The following is a 19,279-nucleotide window of genomic DNA, read 5'->3' on the forward strand; positions in this document are numbered from 1 at the left end:
AAAATGACTCCTGCTGTCTCTGAACTGCCACAAAGTGGAGGTTTCTGTTATTTTTCTTTTGTAAATTGAAGTCCTCCGTTTTTTTTTCAAGTGCCGGAGAGAGAGATATAGCGCGGTGCATTGCAGTGTGTGAACATCAAATGATTGGGAAAAAAAAGGCAGGCAGAAATTGCATTAGGGAATGTTTGTGAGGTTTTGCCAGATGGCTGCCAGTAAAGCAGAACAATTCAGCGTTGGTGTACAACACCGTTGACCATGCTCCAGGGAGAGAGACGGAGGGGAAAAAAGCCATGCACTTCAAAGACTGAAGGATGAAAACTCCAACCAAATCATCTTAGTTTCTCAAGCTCGTACAAACAAAACACATCACCCTGAAGCGTACGAGAATTAAAGAGAAATGAAGCCTGTTGCAATGTTGTTTCTAAGGAACACAAAAGGTTACTGATCTGACTCCTCTGACTGTAAACCTGACTGACTTGCTGCTCGACAAAAACTGTTTCTTATGCACTAGCATGCATTCACAAAGAGGCACAATGAGAACAGAAAACAGCAAATCAATATTCATCAGGGGTCTGAAGATGACAGCATCATCAGGTGGTTGTCGGCGTCGAACCGAAGCAGCAACAACTCAATTGTCTGTCCTCAGGAAAAGAGTCACACAGACACAGGGGCCTCGGAGAGTGACAGAGAGAGACAGATAGTAAAGGTTTCTTAGCAGAGAACCCTGCGGCAAAATCAAGCCTGAAGACTCTGAACACTCGCTGAGTTGTTGCGCTTGAAAAACATTCTTGGCACTGGTGAGCCGAAGCGTTCTATGCAGTGCTGAGGGGTCAGAGGTAGAGACGCCTGAATGCGTCGCAGACATTTCCACTGCGATTGTCTGAATTGTTGCAGTCTTTAGTCCCAGGAACAGACTCTAGGGGAATGACAAAGCCAATTCTGTTCCAGCCACAGGTCCTTGACACAAGCCTGCTCTCTGGATAGAATCCAGGGAACTTTGGGTGACCAGGAAAAGAACTAAAGAGAACTGTTGCCACATCAAAACGCCTGAGAGTATGAGGCACCGAATTTGGGCAAGCTGAAAATCTTTGTATTAATCTTAATTTACTAAGAAAAGGGTTGGCTGGGCATTTATGCTCTCCTTCTACACTACTGTGCCCTGGATTCATTTGCAGACTCATTTTGAAGTACAGTACTGAGCTGCAAGAGGATATGTTTGTGTGGATGTTTTCGGCATGTTTGTGTGGGTTTCTTTCTGCTGCTCTGATGTCCTCCCACTCCAAACACATGCAGTTTAGGAAAAATTGAACCACCTCAGTAGACATTGATTTGGTGATTTGCAGGTCAAAATGCACGTAGGTTCACATTTGATTAAAAATCGGTGTGTTTTAGTCATCATTTCAACCACTTCACAGGCAGGTGACAAATGAAAGGAAAACACAGACAAACGTAATGATTGTAGATGTTGCCTTAAGGAGATTTTGGACAGGCGTGTTGGACAGTGCACTGTACCACCAACATCAAAAGAATATTTTTTTGGAAGAGTGGTGGTCTTCCCTCAAGTAGAATTCATAAACAACCCTATGTAAACTGACTGGTATGTCAATGCCATTAGTTTAGAAGAGGAAGCAATGTCTGCATGTAGCTTCTATGGTTAAGGCTAACGAAAGATTATGTTTAATGGCAAATCAAGCACGGTTAATGTACTGCAACCCTACATCCTCATATGGGGACATTACAATTTGGGTTTGCTGGACCTTATACCTCATTCTGCTTAACTTTGACCTGTTGTCCTCGTTCGTACACACTTTGTTTGTGCCACCTAGTGGTAAGAAAAGCACATTACAGTGTAAACATCTGTGTAAAAATTAGATGGCAGGCATTTGGTCAAGTCAATCAACAGCTGATCCCCAGACAAAAGTGCACCAGGTACAAAACCTTATCAAAGTTAATGGTTGAAATGCTTAATAATGTTTGTAGTTTGATATGCTGTATACATTTGACTAATTTTAGCAATAGTCCATAGTAAACATATAAGGACGTTTTTGTTTATTTTCAAAAACGACTTCCTGTTCAAAGACAATGCTTAGTTTTGTACTTATCAGATCCTACTAATCCCAAATATCTGGGAGAAATTAAAAATGCATACCAAACAAAAGCTTAGGTCTTAGTAGGTTTAGATACAATTAAGAGTAGACAACTAATTGTTTTGGTTGAACTGTTTTAGGATAGGGAAAGACCAGGGTTAATGTGTAGTAGGGGCATGTTAATTATATTTAAACTACATGTTTGAAATACGTAATTTCAAACCAAATTTAGCCCAATTTGAACCTACAGTAGATTTCGAGACATCTAGACAAACTGAAAATCAATGCTTACTGAGTCAGAACTGCCCACAGGGTAGTTTGTAATGTTTTTGTCTGCCTGCATGGCCCTGCAGTGACTGGTGACCCATTCAGGGTGTTTCACTGCCATTTTATCAGAGGCATGAAGAGAAAGGCTCGAGCCTCCCTGTGAGCCAGATAAGGAATACATGGGTGAATAAATGGATGGGTTAGTTGCTCGGGGCAATTAGTCTGTTGCTTGCAGCCAGTGTTAGACTTCATTCAACCAAAAGATTATTAAATGTTTTATTACACAACACTAAGCTGACACTCTCTAGCCAACATTCAGGCAGAAACACTTTGTCATAGTTCACTTTCATGACAAAAATGGTTATCTTTAAGCATTTTGGTCCCATTCAAAGCAGCAGTGGTCCAATAATTTCATATTAGATGGGGCAATAAACTGAACACTCCAGGGGTATAGAGAGAACAGAGTCAGGCATAACACTGTTTATCAGTAGCGACAACATATTAGAAGATTACAATATATGTTGAAATGTCTGTTTTACCATTGAAAATATCAGTCCATGAATCAGTATACATTTAAAAGATAGGCTGGAATTGTTTGTTCTTGCCCTATTCATTCCTCCTGTTCATATTGGCTATTGGAGGATCCTTTCATGCAATTATAATGTAAGTGATGGGGGACAAAAAAAGCATTGTTCTGAAGATGATATGAAGCTTCTTTTAACATCACAGTCTTTTAAGTGCCAAACACTAAGAGGAAATTTGATGCTAAAAAGACTGTAAAAGTGGCAGCTCTCCACTGGACATGACATATAAGCTTCACATCAACTTTTACATGCATTTTTGCATTAAATGATTGTGTGGACATATAAGTGTGAGACCTTTTGGGCCCCATCACTTACACTGAACGCACGTTATTCCAATGTAGCAATGTTGCAAATCAATCAATGATTTGGACTGCTTTATGACAATTATTGGCTTTTTTGCAGCAATGGGATAAGTAGCTTGACTTGTCAGGTATTAGATTTGCCAGATGAGCTGTTTTACTATTGATTTTTTCCCCCCATAAAATGTAGTGTATCAATATATATACATGGGAATTACGATGTGAAACTAGAGCTATCATGATAAATGACTTAACCCATATCACCTACTAATATAGATAATACATCAATGGCCTATGATGACCAGCAGTAACCATAAGTGATTTAAAGCTCCCACATATAGAATTCTAATATGACTGTAGCATCTTTATGTCTTTGTTTGCAGAAAATGTACACAGCCCCAGTTAAGTTACTTCATTTATTGTACTTTCTTTTATACTAATGCTAAGAGACACTCAGTGTTGGTGAGTAATTAATTACATGTAACAGCGTTACATACTTTAATTACAAAATAAATGTAACTGTAATCTGTTACAGTTACTGAAAATAAAATGTGTCATTAAATGACAGTTACTGATGAAAATGTTGATGATTACAAAGGATATTACATCTGATGTCAGACCTTTAAGATTTTGCTCAGGATGGTTTTTTCCTCATTTTTTTAATATTTAACATGTTACTGAATACATGTATTGCTGTTTTTAATTATTTGATATATTTGATATACTATTTGACAATATTTTTTTATATTTAGTAAATAATTCATGACGTGGGCTTATTTGGAGCACACATGGGCTTAAATGGTGTCACAGTACCAATTAAGCCCATGACAGACCTTTGACTTTTTTCATCAAATATCTTTATTTTATATTCCAAAATCTACATGAACTAATGAATACATTTTCAAATGAGAGATACATTTTGCTTTATAAGAAATGATCTCCCTTATAAATCATCACAGTTCAGTCATGTTCCAGTTCCATGGAACTAACCCTAACCCTAAATGTCAGTGCTTAATGGGAACACTTACCCTAACAGCTGAAAACATCGGTTAGAAAATTAGAAAAGTCATCAAATGTAATATGTCAATTCAAAAGTAATTGAAATAGTTACATTACTTATTACATTTTAAATAGAGTAACTAGTAATCTATAACCTAATGCAATTCCAAAGTAATCTTCCCAACCTTGGAGACACCTGAGTGAAAAACAGGCGCTTTAAATAGACTTCTCTGATAGGTTAATGGATTGTGTGATGTTCTATTATGCAAGAAAGAGTCAGAAGAAGTAACAATGTAGAAGTCATTGGTATATATGTGATAATGAGACATTTGTTTTCAAGTACTTCCAGGTGGCGTCATGAGATTTTTTTGGAGAGTATATCAGATTCAGACTTTCAATTGTAATTCCATGCTATGTGCTGTATGCAGCATCACTTTTTAATGACATAGAGGCATTACCCAAGAGTTAGAGAAATGTTCCCCAACATCTAAACTAACAGTGATGGGGAGGAAGTATCTGCAGGAAGCTCTGTGAAAAGAGAGTCCTGCATCTTTACGGATAAATAAATCACTTCTTACCACCGATGCACGAAAACTTCACTTCACAAATGTTTAAAAAGGGATTTGTTTAAAAGCAGAAGGAGATCCCTGCTTTGCTAAAGCTAGTATGTTACATAGTATATCATCAGTTGGAAAGAGACAGTATTTTTCCATGTGTTTCCTCCAGCAAATGGATATTCAAGGCACACATATATATCCAGAAAAAGCCTTTTAGGACAATATAAAAACGCTCTGAAATTTGCCGCATGCCAAGCGAATGAGAAGTCGTGATATTAGATCTAAAAGAGAAAAAAAAGGCGTGAAGGGGGAGTGTGCCGCAGTAAAAGCAGCGAACATCCAGCAGTTTTAATAATCACTGCCACCATCAGCAAAGCATATTTCAACAAGGAGCGTCATCATGTAAAAGCTGTCAAGCAGTTTATCTGTTGGAATATACACTCACCCCCTTTTATTTGACGCACACAACTGAAGCGGATACACACAGTCATGCTCAAAGGAGGCACGCACACACACACACACACACACACATAGACGCAAGCTTGCATCCTTCCATGTTTTCACCCCGAGGCACAACTGCTGCACAATCTCTCCCCTAATGCAGAATCCACTGAAGCATAATTGAAAACGACTTTGGAGAATTGCCACGTCGAGATTGGAAGATACCGTATATTTTGCAGGTGTTTGCCGCGGAGTTGTCTGTGAAACACACGTGAGAGCGGAAGACAAGTGAAGCACGGAGAAAAAATAATGGAACCTCAAAAGACCGAGCGGCGTACACCAAAGTCTGTCTCTCTTTCAACAGATTAAGAAAATGCGTTGCATATGCATATTCATCTGTGTTTTATGTGTGTGTGTGTGTATGTATGTGTGTGTGAGTATCTTAATGTATGTGTCTGTGTTAGTGGGAGATAGCGAAAGGAAAAATTATAAAAGCGACCCATGTGTGAAACAAACAAGAAACAGGAAACGCGCCTGTAGATCGGTGCGCTAGGATCCGCGGCGCTGCGAAAAGTCGCCGACGATCCTACGGTGTCGAACACAAGATTTCACATCACAACTGTGTGTCTGGAGTGAGGTGCTGCAAAACAACAAGCAAACAGGATGATATATATATAACATCCACACAGTATCCTCCACCGCCATCAGGGCCGTCCCAAATATAGCCCCGACCGCATCATTGCACCGCGCCTGACGAATGCAGTGTTGAGGAAATACCTTAAAAGGAACAGCTGGAGCGGGACAGAAGTGCTGACATTCAAAGATCGCTCTCAGTGACAACATTTGTCGTGTATCCCGCACACAGCCCCCCCGTGTTCTCCGTTCAACCTTGACAGTGGTTAGGAAAGTATCTTTACTTCATCTCCTCCCTCCCCCGTGCGCCCCACCGCTCTAGAAATGCTTTTTTTCCCCTCAAGAATGAATCTTTAAATAAAGTATAAAACTTTTAAAAAATTCCTCCCAGACGTGATGATTTTTTCATGAGGTCTAGAATGACTTTTTTTTTTTTTTTTAAACGTTAGAAAAGATAAATCCGAGTTTAACATCCACCTTGTTTTCACCGTGAATGTCGGACACTGACCTACAATGCATCGTCTCATGACTTAGTCACCTTATCTAACTCTCCTTTCTTCTGCTCTGTCCACTCTGAGGTGAACCGAACCACCAGCCTCCCTCGCAGTCGACCAGAGATGCCACTGTACCGTATGTGATTTCAATCTTAGTCAGAGTGCAGGCTTTGGAAAGGGGGAAAAAAAAAGAACTCCTCAGAGTATCTTTCTAACCGCAAAGCTGGTGGGTAAAGAACAACCAGAAATGCCTTCTATTCATTATTCATGCCTGGAGAAGGCCTGGAAAACAGCTATTCGATGGCTATAGATTATCACAGCTCTGTTGCTGGAGAGTAGCAGCGCACCACAGTGGCTGGTAGGTTGGAGTCTGTGCTCCAACAAGGCCTCTGGAGTGTTGTTAGTGGTGATAACTGACATGTCGGGGTCAGGAAGAAGAGGAAGTCCATGAGCTAAAAAAAAAAAGGGAAAGGGCAAGAAGGGGGAGCTCTCTTGTACAGAGAGGTCATAGGTTAAAAAAAAGTATTTATATTTATACGTAATAGAAAACTGGAAATCCACATCAGTTATTTTAAATGAAAAGTGCAAGAACAGCAAGATATAAAGCACAAAACGTTCGCTAAATGTACTCCAACATTGACTGTCGATTAAATTTTAATTTATTCCACTTAACTGTTTTTCTATCAGCTACTCATTTTATTTTTCAGCTATTTCATTTTCTTTTTTCCCCATCTTGGCACATATTTAATAATTGATCCATTCCCTATTTTCCCCCCTCTCGAAATGTCCAACTTTCCTCGTGCCCATGTGTGTCCAGGAGAACAGTGTTTTTTGGGCAGTTCTCCACTCAATAAGGCTACTTCTTACTTAATGAGGCAGATAATAAATTGTTTCCACCAATGGAAGTTCAGCTGTATTCCACTAAATCTCACTCCTCCTCTCATCCTAGTAGAATGAGATCAACGCTACATTGAGCTCAGTGGACTGGTGTTGCATTCGTGTCACATCAGAGTTATCGTAATTATGAGTTTCCGACGTGAAAATAGTATTCACGTCAACATCCAGGTTCGATACCACAACTAGAATTGAATATATCCAATGTGGCACTTCATAATACACAAGTACCTGAAAACCAAACAAACACTGAGACCCCTCAGTGCGATAAACCCCATTGAATGGCGTGGTGTTATATCGTCAGTGCGTAGTTGTTTTCATCTTTACATAAACTCTATAATCATATGCGATTGGCCTCGATGACACGAAAGCTCGTAAATAATTAACACTGTAATCTTTCCCATCTCTGACATCCATCCTCTGTGACATGAATGCAGCATCAGCTCAATATGCGATGACAGACGATGACAGTCTACGCCATACGTCATCTCGGTTAATTACGACTAAATTGACACTTATTTCCTTTTCCAAGTACTACTCTGTCAGATTTGAATTTTAAATGTAACATTATCTGAAAACTAAAAAGATGATTTTCTATCATAAATGTTTCATTACTGTAACTGTGGTGTTGAGATAGAAGCATAGGAGAATGTTCCTGGGCCAATCACTGTGCTAGACATCATCTCATTATCATGTATCATGAAAACTAGGAAAATTGGAAATGTTGCACGGGGGGGAAAATAAGGAATAGACACACTATTAAATGTCTGCAGATGAAAAAAGAAAAAAATATAGAATAAGCCACTAAGATAAACAGAGGTGAAATCAATCAAGTTTTAGCATATTGAATGGACTGGTGGGGAATGAAAGGGTAAAGAAAGGGACTGGAGGTTAAAAGAAAAGAATAAAGCTTTACACTTCTATATCCACTTTTATACTCCAGTGTAATGATTCAACAGTATTATATATCCATGTACTGGCATTAAGTTTACATTTTCTATAGTTTAAGCTTGCCCAGTGTCCTATTTCCTCACAGGATTTGCCTGTAGGGAGATTATTAGAGGTGTAGAGCACAGAGGGGGGGGGGGGGGGGGGGGGTCAGGTGTGCTTTCACACATCGTTTCCTCCAATGTATCCATCCCATGGCATTTGGAGATAGCTTAATGATCTGCCTGTAAAGACTTACTCTAAAAATACAGCACAGAAGTAAAGCTTGCTTTTAAAAAAAAAAACTGGTACAGCTGCAGAGGCAAAACAGCAAAAAAGAAATATTCCCCTTTTTAAATATGTGCATCACTAACTGCAGGAACGTCTCTGAATCCCCCCCTCCCCCCCTTGCTTTTTTCAACCGTGTCGTAATGGATGAGGGCTGCAAACAAACTTTTGATTTATATCTACCGTAGCTCCTTCGGATTTATTCTCATCGTGTACCGTGTATGCAGAATCCAATTTTTAAATCATTCCCTCCTTTTTCTGTCAGAGCCGAAGTCGACTCGCACGGGATGAACAACTCACAAATGCGAGTGTTTAGCAGAACGCCAGCTGTTTTTCTCTGGTGGAGAGACTCGGGTAAAGTAGAAATGATAAAAGCCAAGGCGGGAGCGTAAGAAGTCTGCGCTCTACTCGAGAAAGTCTTTTGTTTGATTGTCTGCTCATTTGCTGGCGTGCATCCTGTTGCGGCGGCAGCAGCAGCACAGGGGTAAATAGGTAAATAAATATTTTTGTTGCCATTTTCCAAAGTGAAGAGTGGGGGGGGAAAAAAGTGCTTTCCTGGAAGGTGAGTGGGAGGTATCCTTCACGACTCTGCGGCGCCTTTATCCGTTACCCTTTTTCTTCTTTCTGATAAGCAGCTCCACAGCCGATCATGTGGAACTTATAACTCACACATGTGAAGGTGAAGGTTTTTTTTATTGAGGTAAGTAAGCAGAAGGAGAGGGAAAATGAATAATAAACTTTCACTCCAACCATCACTAAACTTTCTTCCTATGCTGCTCACGCTGTTATGTTTGGTCCTGGCAGCTTCTCTCTCTGTTGGCAGCAATCCCCCCCCCCCCCCCTCTCTTTCCGTAGTCTCAACAGATCTGAGCCCCGTGGCCTCGGCGCCGACTCTAGAACCCGGCCGTCGTGCGAGCGGCGGGCAGCTGCTAGCACACATGCAAAAAAGAAAACACGCACCTAGCCGTAGCATCCCCCACGCCACCAGCTACGTCACCATGTGCACTGCGGGTAACCGATGTCACAATGTCGTCCTCCTCCGTGGAATTACTTGTGTCATTTCAGATAAGCAGCGGAGTCAAAGCTCTCGGGCTACCCGCTGCTGTCAACAAACATAGGACATATTGTCATACATTTGCCTGTTCACTTATATTCGCTTGTGAGGACATTAGAGATTTAGAAGTTCAGGCTCACGCAACATCCAAAAAAAGCGATAACCGCGATGTTGATGATCTACAAATCTAATCACTTTTAAACACTAATAAAATCTCAAGTAAACATTCCTAAACAGAAAGATAAAGAATGAGCTTTAATCACTGCAAACATCTGGACAGCTGATGAGACCGTAAGTTGATTACAGTGAACCAGAAACAAAAGAGAGATGCCCTTGAATCACAGTGGAATGAGTTTCCACATCGCCCCCAGGACTAAAAGCCTCATGATGGAATCCACCATTTGCAGTTATGACAGGAAGCAAAATGAGCATGTGCTTCAGGATATGAGGAGGGGGGGGAGGGGGAGAGAAAGAAAAAGCCTGAGAGTGTGTAATTAAAAAAGGTAAGAATTTAAATATTACGAGAAAAGGATCAAAATAAATGACCTGTTTAATAATGGTGAGGGTGATTTATTTGGTCACTCTGAAGGAGGAAAACACAACGGCTGGTTGTAATTCATTTGGAATTTTTTTTTTTTTTTTTTTAAGCAGCATGCATTCAGCGTGTTCATAACTCTGCGCTATCACTTTTTAATATATTTTTAATTCCATAAAATGTATGATGTGAGGAGAATGTGTTGGCTTTGAGTTGACTGCAGGTTGACAGCTGCTTATGAATAATCCAGTTAGTTAGTTAGTTAGTTCTGCCTGACACATACTGTGTTCGACTGGCTTTTGGTGGACACTTGTGATCTTTGTAACTGCCTGTATTGTATACTAACTAGCAGTGGATACCGATGACAAGACAGCTCGGCAAAGAGATTCATTTTTAGGTTAGGTACGATTCTACGGTGCAGGATTCAGGCGTGAAACCAATGTTAAGCGAACTGGTTAGGGTTAGGGTTGGCGGGGGTTAGGGTTAGGGGGGGGGGGGTGTTATGTAGTATGTTAATCTTTTATGCCAGAAACTTCAGTTCCTGTCTCATCACACACATCAGACACGATCAATTAATATTACGTAATCCCACGTCTCTCCTACAATAAACCTTACAGCTCAATGCGATGAAAATATTTTGCAAAAAAAAGACAAAACGGAGGAAAATTAGGAAAATAGGTATAAAATATTAATGTCAATTTGATAACACATGCGTGGCATTAAGAAAAAGAAAAGGCTGCCAATTGACAAACACAGAAAACCAAAAACAGGAAACACAACTAAATACACAAAAGAGCTGCTAATACAGGAAACAATACAGGGACATACACACTGGCCTAATTCTGAGGACAAAATGTATAATCAGGAAAACACAATGCAGTACCAGTTTTAATAATTAAGCAGCATCTCTCTCTCTCTCGCCCTCTCTCTCTCTCTCTCTCTCTCTCTCTCTCTCTCTCTCTCTCTCTCTCTCTCTCTCTCTCTCTCTCTCTCTCTCTCTCTCTCAACAGTGGACAGTTGCAGAGTTTGGTGAAAATCCTGTGTGGGTTTATCACTATGAGTGACACATTCCCCATACACATTTGATCCATTGTTTAAAAAAATAAATAATAGTGCAGCTTTAACCATGATGAATTTGCCATGCACAGATAATGTAAAAATAGCTCAGAATAGCTGGGGCTTCACAGCATCGTCCAAAATCAGCATTTTGTCTGGTGGTTATGTTATTCATCTTAATTTCCACTAAGTTCTTCCACATAGCCTACAGTAGTTACATCAATCATATCCTCTCCAGAGCACTTTCATAGAAGTGCTTTTGAAAAGTTCTGCTGAGTCCAGGCTGGTGAGGTTTTGAGGGGAAATACCAAGTCCAATTGCAAAAGGTCACAGACATCAGGTGGGTCTCTCTCAGAGAGCTAGGCCCTTATTACAGGCACTGACCTGTGAAATATCACATAGCCTGTGAGAATGCTCAGCAAAATGATGCAATTTGAGAGGATGTCACTCCTCACCCCTAGGTGACCCCATCCTGGCACAGCGGGAGAGGAGGAGTCTGCAGCCAGGGAGTGATAACACACAGCAATCTCTCTCTCTCTCTCTGAGCCTGATGGTCCCCTGTATTTGGGGCGAGGGAGGGAATCCCCTCCAGTATCCCCTCAACTCCAATGGCTTTTTCAACGAAGAGCCACTTTCGATGTATGTTTTATTCATCCTTTATTTTTGTTTGTTAATAATTTGCCATAAAAAGAAATTCTAAACAGAATCTTGCTACCTTTTTGTGGTTCATTCTACACTGTTTAACCTGCCTTTAAATATATCATATATAATAATGATACTACTACTACTAATAATAATACCAATACTAATAATAACAATAACATCAATCATAATAATAATAATTATTATTATTATTATTATGAATATGATAATACATAGTTAATATGAATACAAGTAAAATAGGATAAAATATATTGTTTTTAAATAAAATCAAAAGTGTGAATCAATAAATCAAAACGAACAATTTGTTAAAAGTAAAACAATTAAAAATGTGTTTTTTTTCTACATGGTTTTGTTACATTTATTTGGACAAATTTGAGCTGGTCTGTTACATATTGTGACTGCGATGCCACGTAAGTTACATTTTCATGTTTTACTGTGGCTCCAGTCCCTATTCCAGCACTTTAATATAATGAAAAAATTGCAGACGACACACAGGGTCAATTAAAAAAAAAAAAGAAATAGTTCCAAAGGTACATTACAATTTATGCTCAAAGGGAACAAATGTGTAATCAGTGGGCTGGTTTACAAGTATACACCTCAAATATCTTAACTGAAAAAGGTCAACCCTTTGCAAGAGCTTGTATTACCTGCAATTATTCACACAGAGGAAAATGCATGCCATGATTTTTTCTCCAACTCTATAATTTTCTATTAAAGGGACACTACATAAAGTTGTATAAGATCGCTGATTTGTATTCCCTATATAGATCTACGCTGGGTCCTACATTTCCCATAAGTCCACCCAAACCTTTCTCTCAGACCGTCCCTACCTGGTAACATCTTTCAAACCCCGAGCCCCAAGTTCATAACACATGCTTTCTGTCATACAGTTGAAAAAAAACCCCTTGAGGACATCAGCAGAGATTGAGTCAGTCGAGAAGTTGAGTCGTACAGTAACTTGAAAAGCGCTCTATAAATAAAAGGTGTTATCATTATTATTATTTTTATTATTATTACTACAGTATTCTCATGTGAGGTGAAGCAACTACTGCTGCACAAATATCTCCCAATCAGTTTAAGTCTAACTGTTCCGTAACACTTCATAATCATTGTCATTTTGTAGTGACACTAATTTCAGCCAGTTATCCTAATAAGGAACATTTCTTCATACCAAACATCATTACAACTGTAATCAGGATGTTAACAGGGGGACAAAGAAGAGTGAAGAGAGTGCTCTTTTTTTTTTATCAGATCAGTGTTAATTTGCTGAGGGCGAGAATACGACTAGTTAAATTAAAATAATTAGACTCGATCATCGGTGGTGTGAAAATATTCCTTAATGGAAAAAGACAAACTGAAAAAGACCACAGCGGTGTTACCTGGACGATGGGATAAAAAAAAAAGCAAAAGAGCAGACAGTTACTACATGATAGTTGTTGGTATGGTGTTATCATATACAAGTCCACTGGGAGCGAGTTGTTCATTTTCACAGATATTGATCGAACTGTGCCAGACAACGAAGATAACGGAGTAATTGTTAACCTAAGTGTTGTTTCCACTGCGGTGACAGTGAAGCAGTAGAGCCTTAAAGGATCATCTACGATACATCCGTAGGCCTCTTAAAATTAACTGCAACTGTATTTAAACTGTCCAATGAAAAATTGACATGAACATCACCTGACATGAACATCTCATATATCTCTATACCTTTATATGTCCAGCCACGGATAATGACTAGATTCACACTGAGCTGAGGACGGTGGAGTTTTCCTTTCCATGTTATCATTAAGCATCTTATTCGTCCACTACAATGATGGGGATAATAATAATAATGACAATAAACGTTACTTATATAACAACTTTCTTATCGTAATTTGTATCATATATGTAGCGAATGTAGAGAAACAATAGAAATCGATAATATAGGAATTAAAAACAGGAGACCCAAGAAGCGAAATGTACAAATCAAAAACAATTTATAGAATTTAAAACAAGGCTAATCCCTTTAATAAAATGTGCTGCACTTCATCAAACATACAAGTTAGTTAGTACTTCAAACCTGGTGTGCTCCTGCTTGGTTGGAATAAAAACCTACAGTCACATGAACCTTTATGGAATAGTTTGGACATTCCTGACTTAGATGGTAGCAATGTCAGCTATGAGGCTGCTGATGGTCCAGCTGCAGGCCCAAAGGCTTCCTGCTATCAGGAACGTCTTTGCTGATGGTCATGCTCATATACTGCGTAAATCTACCTAAGTTTTATCTTAGGGAAAACACAAGTCCTGCAGTCTACAGATCTGCTATTCGGTTGCACCAGGTGTATTTGGGTGAAGAAGAAGGTACAGACATAGGTTCAGGTCTCAGTTTTAGGCCTGTAAAAAACCCTAATGAGACTACCTCATCAATGGCATTGACTATTTACAGTTACTTTGCTGATGTGAATCATTTCGTCCAATCCAATACAAAGGTATATACATAGTAACTGACCATGTAGTGTGTTAATTTTTTGTAATGTAAGTGTTCAGATCACATAGCCATTCAAAAGAGTCTGACAAGCTTGGTCTAGCTACTACTAAGTATGTTTTTTTATGGTTAATACCTTAGAAAGTACCTATCTGCAACATAGTCGTCACATCATGATTGCTTTTGTAGCTTTTGCAGTGTTTCAACTGGCTTATAATCAGGAAATAACATACTGAATATCACAACTGAGCTGGCACTGTTTCCCACAGTAACAATCATGATTCAATAAAGTCAATAAGTTTCTTTCGTTCATGTACTAAGCACCTCCAGTAATTAAGCCTTTATATGTCATTGCTTGAATATCCAAGACATTGCTGTTTGAACAGAACACATAATAAAAAAATCAGACTGGATTTTGCGTATGCATCTTGTGGTGGTATAAAAAAAAAAGATTAACAGCAGCTCATCCGCAAGCTTCCCAGCTCAGTAATTCAACATAACTGTGAGCACAACTTCAATAAACACACTGCATATAGCACAGAAAAACAACTGCTGCATGGGCTTGTTTCGCAAAAAAGTACAAATATAGAATATGTCGAATTTGTACCGTGATAGGAGGGAAATACAACCTGACTTTGTTGTTGGCATTCATTTGCCCACGTCTGAATACCTGCAAATGAGTACAGGGCTTGTCATATTTGATAAATTTTCATCCACACAGGGACAATACTCCAGAGGCCAGATGAGAGAGGCTGAACAACTTTGAAGACGAATTGTTTTGCTGAGTTGATTTATTGTCAACAATGAATAACTCGCCTTCATTTTCTTTCCCCTCTACCACGTAGGTATGAAGGCTCCGAAACATTATGCACAGACTGACTGATCAGCTTTCATTGTTTAAGGTCAGGATGTTCATTAAAATTGACAGGCTGACTGGGCGATACTTTGAGGTGTTGCCACTGCCTTGACCTTTGCAAAAAAAAGGCAATGTTAGACTTTGCCATTTGGGACGTCTTCCCATGAAGTGATAAACATTCAGTCCAACCGCTCCTCTTCAAACCCTATCAGAGCTGTGATCTCAATTAGCCAGCGATAGAGAGACAAGTCATGAGCAAAGCTGACATGAGACAGCTAGGGTTTTCTCAGCACCGCCACAGCTGAGCTGATTCAAGAAAACAGCCCCTTCATCGAATACCCTTCCTTTGACATCCTGTACTTCTACCTCTCCTATTTCAAATGTTCTCTAGCTTATTGTAAAAAAACCAAGATGAATGTGATTATTTGTGTGTTTTTTTTTAACATACACAACCTTACATCTCTTCAGACACTGATATATTAGAAAGTCAAAACGAGATGGACAGCTGCTCCCCACACACTGTAGGTTTGTGGGTGAGTGACAGGGCTGGGAGCGCTGCCAACGCTGATCGCCAACCACCGTGATGTCTCCTGTTCTCACACCAAGTATAAGTTACTTCACCTGATTACCTCCTCCCTACACAGTTAAACTGTCATGGTGCATTTAACTCTGATGGCAGTGCCAGGGTTTTATAGGTCTATGTGAGTCCAATCATCACTTACTTGTCTTTGGAAATGTTCTTTGTAAGCTAAGAATAACACCCAGTTGTTGGTCTACCTAGAATATATGTTTTTAAAAGCTGCTATAATGACATATATTGTTTATGAAGGTACTCACTGGGTATTTTTGCTGTATCTATGTGAGTGTTCAAAGCCTGCAGTGTTATCAGATACTGGCTTTTCCCTGACCTGAACAGCACGTTCCTATTCATTTAGTATTGTTTGCCTTATGCAACTAGTTGAGGACTCATATGTGGCTGTTTAGCCATTTTTTTTTTTTTTTTTTTTTTTTTTTAAACCTGGTTTTAGAGCCTGCCATCTGATTGTCTAAAATCCCTTTTGAAGATATTTTTGGGCATTTTTGCCTTTATATGAGAGTCAGTGTAGTGAGACAGGAAGCAAGGGAGGATAGAGATGAGTGTAACATGCAATAAGGGTGCCCCATCTAGAATTTCGATCAGTGGGTGTTGCAGTTATATAGTGTGTGCCTTAACTACTAGGCCACCAGGCCACTACATACCACCTCTTTTGAAGGACAACTGTATAGCCAACCTTCTTCAGATTATTTTCATCAGAACAGCTTCAATCACCACACTTATATTAAAACTCTTCCTGGCATGTAGTGTGTTTCTGCTGGGACCTACCACTTGATTGGACTAGTAGCTGGAACCATACTGATTTAATTGCAGACAGGAGGTAAGCGTCAAAATCCAATCCAAAGCCATCAAGTCCTTTCTCTAGCCTCCCGCATGACCTAGAGACATCTAACGGAACACTTTGATGTTGGGGAAGGAAAACCATAGTACACGATAGCTGTCAGTCTTGGTAGCAGTAACAGTGATGGTGTCAATGACAGCACAGTGGTACTTGTCATGACTCACCATCGTGTCTAGTCTTTGAAGCTAGCTAATCAGCACTAGCTGCTTCTTTCATGCTTCAGAATCACTGACTGATTCATCAGCTAGTTGGCTACCAACTGACGAATATCGGTGGATAAGTGTACAGCATGACAATTATAACCAGGCACTTCTCAGTATTACTTTGTTGGTACACTCATGCTAACATCATTGGCTACAGCAGTTTGGCCCACCACTTAAACCTTCTGTTTATGCGCAAAGATTTTGGTATCATAATTTAAAATGTAATCTATAAATGGTCAGTTCCTTGATGTTGATGTAGTCTGAGTGGAATGGGCTACACCAGGCATATCCAAACTATTCCATAAAGGTTTGTGTTGCTTCGGGTTTTTGTTCCAACCAATCAAAAGCACACGATTCGACCAATCAACTGTCTGAAAACTAAGATAGTTGATTAAATGAGTCAAGCCTGGTGTGCTCCTGATTGGTTGGAATGAAATCCTGCAGCCACATGAACCTTTATGGAATAGTTTAGACACTTCTTGGCTACACAATAGAAACATTTAATTAAAATAAAATATTTGAAGTCCATTATCCCTTTTGACTGTATGTTTGCCATTTTACATTAGACAACTTAATACAACTATACCGAACACACAACTTACCAAAATAAGGAAATCAACATATTTTAGTCACACACATATATGCACATACACAGCAATTAAAACAAAAGGAAGCACCATTGAATGTGACATAGGTGGGATATCAGATGCTGTTCAGTAATGATCATGAGTATGAAGTAGGTGAGTGTAGTTTCAAGAAAAGCAGATTTCTGTTTACAAGTTTTTCCAGCTCCATATAGTTTGCATTACTGTGGTTTTTGTCTCTCCTGTAGGCTACAGTACAGCTGCCATCTGTGGTGGCTTTCATGGGCTTTATGTTTGGGGGTGTTTTTACAAAAGGGACTATAAAGATCATCAAAGTGAACCGATTTCAACTTCTACACATAGGAGAACTCAATATTTTGCTGTATATTTAAGTAGTGCAGACAAAGTAAGTAAAGTACTAACTTTAGCGATTGAAATAAAATCATTTTTTGTCGCTCTGTGTTTGGAAAAGCAGAACTGTCATATATATATATGAATCCATAGTGTGTGCAGTTGAAGCAGCAGCGTTACGTCTCACCGCACAATATCAAGGGACTGCATTTTCTTTACAGTTATTCAAACACCAAAAAACACAACTCTGTTTTTTACCTCAGGGCCCAAATTACATAGTAGCTGTCTAAATGTCAGAAATTGCCAGCAGTCACTTTGGCATCACTTATCATTTTCAGGCTATCACTTCAAGCTGGGCAGAGTAAGCAAACTTGAGAAGTGGAAGTGTTTTGTGCTTTAAAGGACTGCCATCTCAAAAAACTCTTAAAAAAAAAAAAAAAAGAGCGCACAGATGGAACACTGTTAGTTTCTCTTCAGGCAAACAGAGCTGTGGGGTTTGAACCAGTATTTGCATACACAAGTACAAAACCGCATCATTGGCTAGTCAAAAAAGCAAATTTGAAGTGATCAAAAAAAGGATGGGGTTGAATGTCCTTGAGTTGTAAACAAACAAATGACTATTACTCTATTTTAATAATGCTGTTGACTGTTAGTCGGTGTTGCCATGCCTGTCAAGCTTTCTATTCTGGTATTGGCACATATGCAGTTTACATTGATAACAAAGGCAGATTTACTGTCACAGTTCTAGTAATATTTGAAACAGTAGATCCTTGATTTCAGGCAGAGACAGACAAAAGCAGACTCTTCCTTTCTTGGTAGCAATCGTCAATTTTGCTGACTATCACTGAGACTTTTAATTAATATTAAATCCTGAAGGTTGAAAGCCGTTTTTTTCCTGAAGGTTGAAAGCCGTTTTTTTAATGTTTCGAGTTGACTTAATTGCAGACTGTAAAGTGTCATGGCCTCACGTTTCTGGACTCTTGCTTATTTATATTTGGGTTATGTAAGACGGTTTCCTCTGTTTTGAGTTTTGAGTTTCCTCTGTGTTTTTTGTGTGTATTCCTTGACTCGTCCTATGTTCATGTTCTCCTCCTCACACTTGCCCCGCATCTTCCTCATTAGCCCTAGTCACCTTTTCCCTCATTTGTTCTGTTAGTATTTAAGTCTTGGTTTTCTGTTTGGTCTTTGTTGGATCCTTTATTCGTTCTTGTCAAGTTCTCATCGGTTTATCATTGATTGTTGTCAAGTCTGTTCAGCTTTGCTCTTTCGGTTTTTGTTACACATCCCAAGAATGAAGACAGTTTCAGTCAGCCCTGCATTTGAGTCCACCTACTCTGCTTTACATGACAGTAAAGGGAATCCTGTAAACGGGCCCCGAATATGCTCTTGATGGCTCCTAAATGAGTTGTGCAATATGACAGAGGGTAATGCTTAATGTCCCTGGCAAATAGTTAACAACCTCCTCAACTGATGACTGATGAGATGGAACTAAAGAAGTAACACTGTTCTTGTATTGCGGTGTAAAGCTAGATAGTCCTGATCTAAGTATAATGAAAAATGTCAGATAAGATTGTCTAATGTATGATGTCTTCTGTCATAACCCTGTT

The 19,279-nt window shown here is 39.3% G+C and overlaps 1 protein-coding gene across 1 annotated transcript in view; it reads right to left on the bottom strand.

Annotated features, from left to right (window-relative positions):
* sorcs3a (sortilin related VPS10 domain containing receptor 3a) overlaps nucleotides 1-19,279 on the bottom strand; it is a 214,908-nt gene that overhangs the window by 100,624 nt on the left and 95,005 nt on the right. The window lies entirely within an intron of this gene.

This window comes from Scomber scombrus, chromosome 2, assembly GCF_963691925.1.
Source record: "Scomber scombrus chromosome 2, fScoSco1.1, whole genome shotgun sequence".
NCBI classification, from domain to species: Eukaryota; Metazoa; Chordata; class Actinopteri; order Scombriformes; family Scombridae; genus Scomber; species Scomber scombrus.